General features: G+C 42.1%; 1 non-coding gene across 1 annotated transcript; it reads right to left on the bottom strand.

The window, feature by feature from the left end:
* Positions 1-403: 403 nt before the first annotated feature.
* Positions 404-511, bottom strand: LOC112730905 (small nucleolar RNA R71). Its single transcript, XR_003166707.1, has one exon. It is a non-coding gene; the product is annotated as a small nucleolar RNA R71 (small nucleolar RNA).
* Positions 512-12,123: the final 11,612 nt, after the last annotated feature.

Below are 12,123 nucleotides of genomic sequence, written 5' to 3'. Positions count from 1 at the left end.
AGAGGAGATGGCAGCCGAAAATAATAATAATGTAAGGAAGATGCTTGGTGACTTTACTGCACCTAATTCCAATTTACATGGAAGAAGCATCTCTATTCCTGCCATTGGAGCAAACAACTTTGAGCTGAAACCTCAATTAGTTTCTCTGATGCAGCAGAACTGCAAGTTTCATGGACTTCCATCTGAAGATCCTTTTCAGTTCTTAACTGAATTCTTGCAGATCTGTGATACTGTTAAGACTAATGGAGTAGATCCTGAAGTCTACAGGCTCATGCTTTTCCCATTTGCTATAAGAGACAGAGCTAGATTATGGTTGGATTCTCAACCCAAAGACAGCCTGAACTCTTGGGATAAGCTGGTCACGGCTTTCTTAGCCAAGTACTTTCCTCCTCAAAAGCTGAGCAAGCTTAGAGCTGATGTTCAAACCTTCAGACAGAAAGAAGGTGAATCCCTCTATGAAGCTTGGGAAAGATACAAACAGTTGACCAAAAAGTGTCCTTCTGACATGCTTTCAGAATGGACCATCCTGGATATATTCTATGATGGTTTATCTGAGCTATCAAAGATGTCACTGGACACTTCTGCAGGTGGATCCATTCACCTAAAGAAAACGCCTGCAGAAGCTCAAGAACTCATTGACATGGTTGCTAATAACCAGTTCATGTACACTTCTGAAAGGAATCCTGTGAGTAATGGGACGCCTATGAAGAAGGGAGTTCTTGAAGTTGATACTCTGAATGCCATATTGGCTCAGAATAAAATATTGACTCAGCAAGTCAATATGATCTCTCAGAGTCTGCATGGAATGCAAGCTGCATCCAACAGTACTCAAGAGGCTTCTTATGAAGAAGAAGCTTATGATCCTGAGAACCCTGCAATAGCAGAGGTGAATTACTTAGGCGAACCTTATGGAAACACCTATAACTCATCATGGAGAAATCATCCAAATTTCTCATGGAAGGATCAAAAGCCTCAACAAGGCTTTAATAATGGTGGAAGAAACAGGTTTAGCAATAGCAAGCCTTTTCCATCATCAACTCAGCAACAGACAGAGAACTCTGAACAAAATGCTTCTAATTTAGCAAATCTAGTCTCTGATCTATCCAAGGCCACTGTGAGTTTCATGAATGAAACAAGGTCTTCCATTAGAAATTTGGAAGCACAAGTGGGCCAGCTGAGTAAAAGGATCACTGAAATCCCTCCCAGTACTCTCCCAAGCAATACAGAAGAGAATCCAAAAGGAGAGTGCAAGGCCATTGACATAAGCACCATGGCCGAACCCAAAGAGGGAGAGGAAGACGCAAATCCCAAGGAGGAAGACCTCCTGGGACATCCAGTGATCAATAAGGAGCTTCCCTCTGAGGAACCAAAGGACTCTGAGGCTCATCTAGAGACCATAGAGATCCCATTGAACCTCCTTATGCCCTTCATGAGCTCTGATGAGTATTCCTCTTCTGAGGAGAATGAGGATGTTACTGAAGAGCAAACTGTCAAGTTTCTTGGTGCAATCATGAAGCTGAATGCCAAATTATTTGGCATTGATACTTGGGAAGTTGAACCTCCCTTGTTCATCAATGAACTAAGTGATCTGGATCAACTGACATTGCCTCAGAAGAGACAAGATTCTGGAAAGTTCATAATACCCTGTACCATAGGCACCATGATCTTTAAGGCTCTATGTGACCTTGGTTCAGGGATAAACCTCATGCCCCTCTCTGTAATAGAGAAATTGGGAATCTATGGGGTGCAAGCTGCTAAAATCTCATTAGAGATGGCAGACAATTCAAGAAAACAGGCATATGGACAAGTAGAGGACGTATTAGTAAAGGTTGAAGGCCTTTACATCCCTGCTGTTTCATAGTCCTGGATACTGGAAAGGAAGAGGATGAATCCATCATCCTAGGAAGACCTTTCCTGGCCACAGCAAGAGCTGTGATTGATGTTGACAGAGGTGAAATAGTCCTTCAATGGAATGAGGACTCCCTTGTGTTTAAAACTCAAGGACCTCCCTCTGCAACCATGGAGAGGAAGCAAAAAAAGCTTCTCTCAAAGCAGAGTCAACCAGAGCCCCCACAGTCAAACTCTAAGTTTGGTGTTGGGAGGCCACAACCAAACTCTAAGTTTGGTGTTGAACTTCCATATCCAAACTCTAAGTTTGGTGTTGGAGAGTCTCAACAAAGCTCTGCACATCTGTGAGGCTCCATGAGAGCCCACTGTCAAGCTATTGACATTAAAGAAGCGCTTGTTGGGAGGCAACCCAATTTTTATTTATCTAACTATATTTTTCTTAGTTATATGTCTTTGTAGGTTCATGATCATATGGAGTCACAAAATAAATATAAAAATTGAAAACGGAATCAAAAATAGCAGAAGAAAAATCACACCCTGGAGGAGCATCTGTCTGGCGTTCAAACGCCAGAACAGAGCATGGTTCTGGCGCTGAACGCCCAGAATGGGCAGCATCCTGGTGCTGAACGCCCAGAACAAGCATGGTTCTGGTGTTCAACGCCAGAAATGGCAGCAAATGGGCGTTGAACGCCCAAAATGGGCACCAACCTGGCGCTGAACGCCCAGAGTTGTGTGCAAGGGCATTTTACATGCCTAAATTGGTGCAGGGATGTAAATCCTTGAACACCTCAGGATCTGTGGACCCCACAGGATCCACTCAGGATCTGTGGACCCCACAGGATCATCTCAGGATCTGTGGACCCCACAGGATCCCCACCTACCTCATCATCTCTATTTCCATTCATGATCATCCCTTCTGTTTTTCATTTACCACTCACATCCATACACCCACTACCTTCAAAATTCAACATCTCTCTCCCACCCAATCCCACCCATATGGCCGAATACACACTCCCATCCATCTCCTCCATATCTTCTTCTTATTCTTCTATTCTTTCTTCTTTTGCTCGAGGGCGAGCAACATTCTAAGTTTGGTGTGGTAAAAGCATAGCTTTTTTGTTTTTTTTTTCATAACCATTGATGGCACCTAAGGCCAGAGAAACCTCTAGAAAGAGGAAAGGGAAGACAAAAGCTTCCATCAAGGGTCTATAGCTCAGTGGTAGAACATTTGACTGCAAATCAAGAGATCCCTGAGATACCTCAGGGGATACATTTTCTTCCACACAATTATTGGAAGCAACTAAGGGTGGAACATCAAGAGCACTCCATCATCCTTCATAAAATCAGAGAAAATCTAAAAGCAATGAAGGATGAGCAACAAAGGCAAGGAAGAGACATAGAAGAGCTCAAGGACATCATTGGTTCCTCAAGAAGGAAACGCCACCATCACTAAGGTGGATTCATTCCTTGTTCTTATTTCTTCTGTTTTTCGTTTTCTATGTTATGTGCTTATCTGTGTTTGTGTCTTCATTACATGATCATTAGTAGTTAGTAACTTTGTCTTAAAGTTATGAATGTCCTATGAATCCATCACCTCTCTTAAATGAAAAATGTTTTAATTCAAAAGAACAAGAAGTACATGAGTTTCGAATTTATCCTTGAACTTAGCTTAATTATATTGATGTGGTGACAATGCTTCTTGTTTTCTAAATGTATGCTTGAACAGTGCATATGTCTTTTGAAATTGTTGTTTAAGAATGTTAAATATGTTGGCTCTTGAAAGAATGATGACTAGGAGACATGTTAATTGATAATCTGAAAAATCATAAAAATGATTCTTGAAGCAAGAAAAAGCAGCAAAGAACAAAGCTTGCAGAAAAAAAATAAATAAATAAATATAGGCGAAAAAAAATAATAGAAAGAAAAAGAAAAAGCAAGCAGAAAAAGCCAAAAGCTCTTAAAACCAAGAGGCAAGAGCAAAAAGCCAATAACCCTTAAAACCAAAAGGCAAGGGCAAATAAAAAGGATCCCAAGGCTTTGAGCATCAGTGGATAGGAGGGCCTAAAGGAATAAAATCCTGGTCTAAGCGGCTAAACCAAGCTGTCCCTAACCATGTGCTTGTGGCGTGTAGGTGTCAAGTGAAAACTTGAGACTGAGCGGTTAAAGTCAAGGTCCAAAGCAAAAAAGAGTGTGCTTAAGAACCCTGGACACCTCTAATTGGGGACTTTAGCAAAGCTGAGTCACAATCTGAAAAGGTTCACCCAATTATGTGTCTGTGGCATTTATGTATCCGGTGGTAATACTGGAAAACAAAGTGCTTAGGGCCACGGCCAAGACTCATAAAATAGCTGTGTTCAATAATCATCATACTGAACTAGGAGAATCAATAACACTATCTGAAATCTGAGTTCCTATAGATGCCAATCATTCTGAACCTCAATGGATGAAGTGAAATGCCAAAACTATTCAAGAGGCAAAAAGCTATAAGTCCCGCTCATTTGATTGGAGCTATGTTTCATTGATAGTTTGAAATTTATAGTATATTCTCTTCTTTTTATCCTATTTGATTTTCAGTTGCTTGGGGACAAGCAACAATTTAAGTTTGGTGTTGTGATGAGCGGATAATTTATACGCTTTTTGACATTGTTTTTAGTATGTTTTTAGTATGATCTAGTTACTTTTAGGGATGTTTTCATTAGTTTTTATGTTAAATTCACATTTCTGGACTTTACTATGAGTTTGTGTGTTTTTCTGTGATTTCAGGTATTTTCTGGCTGAAATTGAGGGACTTGGGCAGAAATCAGATTCAGAGGTTGAAGAAGGACTGCTGATGCTGTTGGATTCTGACCTCCCTGCACTCAAAGTGGATTTTCTGGAGCTACAGAACTCGAAATGGCGCGCTTCCAATTGCGTTGGAAAGTAGACATCTAGGGCTTTCCAGCAATATATAATAGTCCATACTTTGGCCAAGAATAGACGACGTAAAATGGCGTTCAACGCCAGATTTCTACCCAAATCTGGCGTCCAGCGCCAGAAAAGGAGCCAAAACCAGAGTTGAACGCCCAAACTGGCACAAAAACTGGCATTCAACTCCAAGAAGGACCTCTACACGTGCAACACTCAATCTCAGCCCAAGCACACACCAAGTGGGCCCCGGAAGTGGATTTATGCATCAATTACTTACTTATGTAAACCCTAGTGACTAGTTTATTATAAATAGGACCTCTTACTATTGTATTAGACATCTTTGGTCTCAGTTTTAATCCATTGTTCATCTTAGGAGACTATTGATCACGTTTTAGGGGGCTGGCCATCTCTGCCATGCCTGAACCTTCACTTATGTATTTTCATACGGTAGAGTTTCTACACTCCATAGATTAAGGTGTGGAGCTCTGCTGTTCCTCAAAGATTAATGCAAAGTACTACTGTTTTCTATTCAACTCATCTTATTTTGCTTCTAAGATATCCATTCGCACCCAATAACGTGATGAAGGTGATGATTATGTGTGACGCTCATCATCCTTCTCCTTTATGAACGCGTGCCTGACAAACACTTCCGTTCTACATGAAATAAGCTAGAATGAATATCTCTTAGATCTCCTAACCGGAATCTTCGTGGCGTAAGCTAGAATGATGGCGGCATTCAAGAGAATCCGGAAATTCTAAACCTTGTCTGTGGTATTCCGAGTAGGATTCAATGATTGAATGACTGTGACGAGCTCCTAACTCGCGATTACAGGGCGTTAGTGACAGACGCAAAAGGATAGTAAATCCTATTCCAGCATGATCGAGAACCGACAGATGAATAGCCGTGCCGTGACAGGGTGCGTGAGCATATTATTCACTGAGAGGATAAGATGAAGCCATTGGCAAGGGTGATGCCTCCAGACGATTAGCCGTGCCGTGACAGGGCATTGGATCATTTTCCCGAGAGATGACCGAAAGTATCCATTGACAGTGGTGATGTATCACATAAAGCCAGCCATGGAAAGGAGTGAGACTGATTGGATGAAGATAGCAGGAAAGCAGAGGTTCAGAGGAACGAAAAGCATCTCCATTCGCTTATCTGAATTTCCTACCAATGATTTACATAAGTATCTCTATCTCTATTTTATTAATTAATATTCGAAAACCACATAACTGTTTTATATCCGCCTAACTGAGATTTACAAGGTGACCATAGCTTGCTTCATACCAACAATCTCCGTGGGATTCGACCCTTACTCACGTAAGGTATTACTTGGATGACCCAGTGCACTTGCTGGTTAGTTGTATCGAAGTTGTGACAAATTATGAATGTGTAATCACGATTACGTGTTCCAAGTTGCTCACGTGCCAGGAATAGTTTGAGCCTGGACATCACAATTTCGTGCACCACGCGGCCGCATGACTGACGCGACTGCGTGACAAGAAAAGCTCCGAATGACGCGACCGCGTGACCCACGCGGACGCGTGACAGAGGCCACGCACCAGAAATTGCAGAAAACGCTCATAGCGAATTCTGAAGCCTTTTTGGCCCAAGTCCAAGTCCAGAAGGCATAGACTAGAGGCTATAAAGTGGGGGAATGCATCCATTCAAAGGGAGCTCGCCAATTTAGTTACTTTCCATGAATTAGATTTAGTTTTGAGGGAGGTTCTCTCCTCTCTCTTTAGGATTAGGATTTAGATTTAGGATTTTTATTCGCTTTCAGGATTATCTCTTTTGATCAGGTTCAATATTCCTTTTATTTCCTTTTTCAATTTGATTTATGAATTCTTCTATGTTCCAGATTATTTGAATTAATGCTATTTGAGGTATTTCAGTTTATTATTGCTCTCTTTTATTTAAGTCACCATTGCTTTCAATCTGAAGACATTTTTATTCCAGCAAATTTACTTTTTCCCCTTTTGGTCTTGGTTAAGAAAGCAGTAACTCAGGAGTTATCTTAGCTCAACATAATTGATAACTGTTATCTTTGCTAATTGAACTGAACTTCAATAATCCCAACCTTTTCTTAGGAAATAAATAAGATTCGAAGATCAAACTAATTAGTCCCTTGACTTTCCTTTGCTTTAGTAAAGGTTAACTAAGTGGAATTAAGATTCAACTTTCATTACTATTGATAAGGATAACTAATTTGGACTTCCAATTTCTCATACCTTGCCAAAAGTTTGCTTTACAGTTATTTATTTATTTTAATTGCCATTTAATTTACTTGCCATTAAATTACTTGTTCCTCATTCTTGAAACCCCAATTTACAATCTCCATAACCAATAATAAGAACATACTTCCCTGCAGTTCCTTGAGAAGACGACCCGAGGTTTAAATTCTCGGTTATCAATTTTAAAGGGGTTTGTTACTTGTGACAACCAAAACGTTTGTATGAAAAGACTTTTGAAGGTTTAGAAACTATACTTGCAACGAGGATATATCCGCAAATTTCTAGACCACGCAAAAGTTATCTCATCAAAATGGCGCCGTTGCCGGAGAACTGCTAACGTGTGCCTTATTATTGGTTATTGTAAATATTTTTCTTTTACTTTTTATTTATTTCTGTTTTTCCTTTTTAATTTTATTTGCTACTATGAACTCTCACCCCTCTCGCTTTGAGTTTGGTTCTAACTTTGTTGAAGGAAATAGAAGCCACAGCAGGAATATGCATCAAGGTCAGACCAATCAAGGATTGATGGAGCCAAGAGGATCTAATCAACCCTTTAGGCAACAACACCCTCCAAGATATCATGGACAACGACCATTCTACAATGCATACCCAGCTGATAGATATGGTGGACAACCTTGTAACTACTAACAAGCCCCACCCCGTGCCTATAGACCACCCTCTCAACATAACCTCAAACCACCACACTCACAAGCTTCTCTTCACCATTCGCCACCGTATGATCCTTTCCTACCCCAGTTCCAATCCACTCACTCCCAAGCACCACCACTTCCCCATGTTTCATGTCCAAACCCATCACCCCGAGAATCAGAGGTTCGCCTCAAGGAAACAGTAAACAAACTTCAAACAACCATTCGAAAACTAGAGCAAGCAGTAATTCAATTAGCTTCTAGACGTTCGAACATTCAAGGACCAACCACAGCCCCATGTGGACAATCTAATGAAGAGCGTAGCATGAAGGAAATACTAGAAACTCCAGTGGACAAGACAGAGAATGAATTCGTACTAGAACAAGTAGAAGAAGCTGTCATTATGCAAGAAGAAGAGTTGGTTGAAGATCTAGAAGATGCTGAACCTCCATGGGAATATAGAGCTGAGGAGAACTCCGTCAAGGACGTTACAGTTGATGCTAAGGAGGACAATGCACAATCCCCAAGGCAAGTCATTTATGAAGAACTAGACGGAATAACCCAGGACACAATTTCCCTTGATGATGATAGTCACAAGTCAAGTTCTCTTAGTAATGAACTTGCAACCGCAAGTGAATTCTCTGAGATCGAAGAATCTTCCCCAAATGAATACGAAGATGATGCAGAGGTAGATTTCTCTCAACCTCCAGTCTATGACTCAAGTGATGAGGAAGACATAGAAGACTTTGACCAGGGCACAGATGCATTTGAAGAATCTTGCAAAGAAGTGGAGGAATTCACATAAGAGCACAAGGGAGTAGAACTTACAGAACCACCGGAAACACCTACCCCAAGGCCATTACCACCCAATACAAGCTTCAAGTGGGTACAATCCTTAACCTTTAACTTTACTTTTTCACTTGAATACGGTTTGCTTGAAACAGATGGCCAGCTTAGAGCTCTCTGTGGCTTTAAGAGTAAGAGGGAAATGGCTCGTGCTCAGAGCTGGTGCACAAGGTTTAATAAGGTTCCACGCTTCAACTTGAGGTGCACGGATTGGTATCAAGTTCAATCGAATGGATCTCGGAAAACGTTTGGTCACCATGGTGAGAATCTACTTTCTAAACCGCCCAGATGGAAAAATATAGATCAAGACGGAGGCAGATTTAAAAGCAAAGTTTGGGATCCTGGAATCTATTCTGACATTCATCATTCCGGGAGCCTAAAAATTTGTTTGAAGCTGCTCAGGAGCTTTACATGCCTAGTTTGGGACCCCGGAGGCTATTGGCATTCCAAGCTTTATATGCCTAAAAATTTTTGGATGAATTTAAACATAAGCCGCCATAACAGGAAGCTCTTCCAATGTCCAACTTAAGGACTTTAACTAAAAGTGCTAAGTGGGAGACAACCCACCATGGTATGATCGTTCATTTTTCAATTTTTATTTCGTTTTGTTTGTTTTCAAGTTTTATTTTATTTTATAATATTGAACTTGGAATTTTGCATCGCATTCATATTAATCATTGCATTCTGCATACTGCATAAAAAAAAGGGGTGCGCGACGCGACCGCATCACTCATGCGATCGTGTCATATTGCGAAAAATACTACCCACGCAACCGCGTCATTCATGCGGCCGCGTGATATGGAAATCGGCGTAAGGATCCAACGTCCAGAAAGTTGGGCTGGAATCGTGCGGCCATTGTGCGTTTTGCACAAGATGCCCACGCGATCGCATGCCCCATGCGATCGCGTCACTTTCACACAACCAATCCCACGCGACCGCGTCGCATGGATTGCACAACACCCCCAAAAGGAGACAGAGAGTTGCGCGGAAACGATGCTGGATTCGTGCGTTTCTCACAAATCCCAGCGACGCGATCGCATGCCCCAGGCGATCGCGTCATTCACTCTTTTTACCCTCCACGCGATCGCGTCATCCACGCGATCGCATCACACCCTTTTTTCGTCCCAGCCACGTGACCGCGTCCCCCACGCGACTGCATGCATTCAAATTTATAACCCCCCAGTCACGCGAACCCTACCAGTCGCGCCCCCCCAAACCTTTCTTCTCCCTCTCTTCTCCTCCAACCCAACCATCACCACCCAGCCACCACCACGCCACCGCCGACCACCGAGAACCCGCCGCCACCCATCCCCTTCCTTCTTCCCCCTCTTTCTTCTTCTTCTTTCCTCTTCTCTCTCCACCCCTACTGCCCCACCTCCGCGCCCACCACTCACCGCACCGCCGTCAACCGCCGCGCCCCCACCACCACCCACAACCCCCAATCCTTCCCCTCCTACCCCCATTCCCCTTCCCAAACTCCCCTGCCTCCGAACAGCCGCTATCACCGCCGCGCCAACCACCTCCGCCGCGCAAGCTGCCACTGCCACCACCCCCCAGATACCTTTCTGCCCACTCTCCCTAGTTCACCTACCAGGTTCCGCAGCATGCTACCTTTTTATCCTTTCGTCGTTAGTTCCTATTTTTTTTTCTGTTATTGTTCCTCTTTAGGCTAGTTAGATGTGCATGTTGTAGTGGATTTTAGGATGTTAGGTAGCCTAGGATGTGGTTAGTAGATTTAGGTCTGTTTAATTGCGCTGTTCATGATTCTTGTTTCATTATTTTCGCAATTCTACTGTTGCTGTGATGTTTGTAATGTTCATATGCTGTACTTTCTTGTTTCTTGCTGCTCTTTACACTGAATTTTCATGTTTATGTTACTTATGTGTAATTGCAGCTTTATTTTTTATTCATATGAACTATTTGATTGCTGTTTATTTTCCGGGACAATCCAATTTTAGCCGGAATGCTGCCCAAATTTCTGTAAAATATTTTCATTCATGTTTTGGTTTTGGCATTTTGAACTCTGTTTTCATCTACTTTAACCAAACCATTTCATGAATGCCGGGGCATGCTTTCTTATCCTTTTTTATTTCCTGGTTCATAAACTGCATTTGTGATGTTTTGATTCCAATTTTTGCTTTCTCTATATCTATTTGAATCAGCATCAACCTATTTTCCTTATTTGGTTATGAGTTACTTATAGCTTCTAACTGTGAATACTTGTTACTTGGAATATTTTCATTATGCCACTTACTTTAACCCACTTTCTACTAACTTACTAATGTTAACTTCCTAAACTCTTTTTCACTTCTAACCAAACTAACCTTTTAAAATCTTTCTTCTGGTTTTTCACTTTCTTTTAACCTTTTAACCATGGCATAATGATAATTTTTCTATTTAACATGAATTCAATTACATTTTGGATTGTGAATTCTTCTTTTCGGACTTTTCACTCCTATACAATCCTTAATGCACATTTACTTAACTCATTTACCTTATTCTAATTCTCCTTTGCCACTTTGTGTTTCTTTTGACTATTTGCCTATTTGTTTTCCTATTTTTATTATATCCTGGTTTTCTGTTTTTCAGGATGTCAGATTCCCAGAGAAAAGGAAAAAGAAAGGCTACCACTGGCAAACGTAAAAGAGGAGAATCATCTATGTCTATCATAGATCTAATGCATGATGCCTCCTGGCGGGAGAAACACTTTACCCAGCAGGAGAAGGCTGACCAACTGCTTCCTGCCACTGATCCAATAAAATTTGCAAACCGATACTGTAAGCTAAAGTATCCAGTGTTTGCAACCTCCAGGAACCTATACCTGGAAAGGACCTTGAAGATCCCAGAAGAACTCCAGCAATACACCTCTGACCAGATCAAACAAAGAGGCTGATTCTTTTTGGAGAGAAACCTGACTGAGGTCAATGCATCTTGGGTTAGAAAATTCTACTGCAATTACTTCAAGACCACCCTAGATGCAGTGAACCTTAGGGGAAAGCAGATTCTGGTTACTGAGGAGGCAATTGAAGATGTTTTGAAGCTTCTGCCTAAATTTGATCAGCCAGAAGGTTATCAGAGAGCTGAGGAAGACATGCACTTTATGAAGTTTGATTGGGATACAGTCAAGGCCCGGATAGCCCTTGACCCGACATTTCCTTGGATTATGGGTCAGAACACCACCATGCCAAAGGGAATCAAGCGGATTTACCTGAATGACGAGGCTCGGCTATGGCATCAGATACTTAGCAACTACATTATGCCGAGTACTCACGAGACTGAGATACCAGCCGCTATGATCACCCTCCAATGGTGTGTGATGGAGGGTAAGAAGCTGTACCTGCCACGATTTATCCGGTTCTACATGGCCAGGGTCCACGTCCGAGGCACTCTTCCCTTTCCCTATTTGGTTACACAGCTAGGCCGCCAAGCTGACGTGCCTTGGGAGGATGCCGATGAGAGGCCACCTGCTGCAGAATGCAAGAAGATTATCCCGCACAGTAGGAACTTTCTGGCCTTAGGCTACAGACCTCCAGTCATCACTGCTCCTGGTGACACTACCACACCATCTGCCGGCCCCTCTTCCTCTACAGCCACACCTGCCACCACCACTGCACCTCCACCTGCCCCAGAGCCCATCTAT

Source organism: Arachis hypogaea, chromosome 12 (assembly GCF_003086295.3).
Source record: "Arachis hypogaea cultivar Tifrunner chromosome 12, arahy.Tifrunner.gnm2.J5K5, whole genome shotgun sequence".
NCBI classification, from domain to species: Eukaryota; Viridiplantae; Streptophyta; class Magnoliopsida; order Fabales; family Fabaceae; genus Arachis; species Arachis hypogaea.
The sequence above is the reverse complement of the archived record's forward strand: the minus strand, read 5'-3'. Positions and strand labels throughout refer to the sequence as shown.